Source organism: Echinops telfairi, unplaced genomic scaffold (assembly GCF_000313985.2).
Source record: "Echinops telfairi isolate 266 unplaced genomic scaffold, ASM31398v2 ScPeMD7_7424;HRSCAF=8462, whole genome shotgun sequence".
Taxonomy (NCBI): Eukaryota; Metazoa; Chordata; class Mammalia; order Afrosoricida; family Tenrecidae; genus Echinops; species Echinops telfairi.
Window position 1 is genome coordinate 40,825,556 of NW_022111324.1, and position 1,678 is coordinate 40,827,233.

Genomic DNA, 1,678 nt, shown 5'->3' on the forward strand with positions numbered 1-1,678 from the left:
TGTGTAATTATCCTTTTGATTTCATTAGGGTCTGTTGTAATGTCCCCTCTTTCATCCCTCATTCTTGCTATTAAAATTTGTTTCTTCCTTTCTTCGGTTAGGTTTGCCAGTGATCTGTTGATTCCATTTATCCTTTCAAAGAATCTATTTTTAGCAGCATTATTTTTTTCCATAGTTTTCTCACTCCTGAATCTCAGCCCTGATTTTTATTATTTCTTTTCTTTTGCTATTAGTAGGACTCTCCTGCTGACTCTGCTCTAGTTGTAAATTTTGTGCCAGCATATCAATCATGAGTCTCTCTTCCTTTCTCAGCTGTGAATGTATTGCTATGAAACTTACTCTGATAACTGCCTTTGCTGTGTCCCATAAGTTTTGGTACATCGTGTTCTAGAAATTTCCTCTCTGATCTGTGCCAGTACGCACTCTTTTGCAATAGAGAGTTATTCATCCTCCAATTGTTTGCTCTTGTTTTCTTAGTCTTCCTTTTGTTGATTAGAGCAGGGTAGTGTGAAATTTTACAGTAGGAATCATTGAAATATACAAAGAGTTAAGATTGAGCTAAAGTTTTGATTATTTCTTATTTTAATTGAGGATAAGGTTTTTCTTTAATGTTTTATAAAATACTTACTTTTAAATCAAGCAAAATGCAATTGTATTTTATTAAGTAATTATATTAAGAGTAATTCTGGCTTATGTCAATAAATGCTACTTTCTTTATCAACATGGTAAGCCGATTTTTCAGAATTTGTGTCATATTTATGGGATGATGTAAAGATGTAATCCTAAAACCACTGTAAATTCAATTTCTTCCATTAAATATGATTCTTCCATTTACAGAAAACACTGTTGTTAGCTTCCATCATCACTTATCAAGTTACAAGACCAATTATTTCAGAAGAGATGCCATCACTTAAAACATTTAATTTTAAAAATAATGCCTGACACATCTGTATAAATGTTCATATGCATTATTTTTCTTTAGGTTGAGGCATGGAACTAATTTTATTTCATTATTCGAATCAATTCTTAAATAAACAGACACATATATAAAATAAAGATAAATTATACTAAGAATCAACCATGACGTTTTAGAATTTAAAATGAAAGGCACGTTGTTGCCGTTAGATGCAGTTGAGTCCATTCTGATTCACGGTGACCAATGCACGACAGAACAAAGCACTGCTTCCCTGCACCATCTTCACTCGTTTGAGCCCATCTGTGCATCCACTGTGCCCGTCCACCTTGGTGCAGATCTTCTTGATATGGAGGGAAATAGCAAGCAGTATTCTAGTTTCTGCTGCAGATAAAACAGAAAGACCAGCAGCCAGATAGCTGGATGGTAAATTTAGCACCTTAGTGCTTTAACAGAATGGTCCACTATTCTAGGAAGATGTGTCCTCAATGAGACCAGCTCACTGGGTCTTGCAGTTTAATTTTAGAGAGTATATACATAATTGTATACATCATAAGATCAATAAAAGGTAACTTCATCCTCATCAGTAAAGATGTTTTCCAGTATCTAAATGATATAACTTCTATGTTCAGTGAAAATTTAAATATACTGGTACAGATAGGAACTGGAAACACAGGGAATTCAGGAGAGATAAACCCCTCAGGACCAGTAATGAAAGTGGCGATACCAGGAGCATGGAGGAAAGGTGGGGAGAAAGGGGGAACC

At 34.7% G+C, this 1,678-nt stretch overlaps 1 protein-coding gene across 1 annotated transcript in view; it reads left to right on the forward strand.

Moving 5' to 3' along the window:
• The window catches only part of LOC101651436 (complement factor H-like), a 73,155-nt gene that overhangs the window by 46,150 nt on the left and 25,327 nt on the right, over positions 1–1,678 (forward strand). The gene's annotated exons all lie outside the window — the stretch shown is intronic.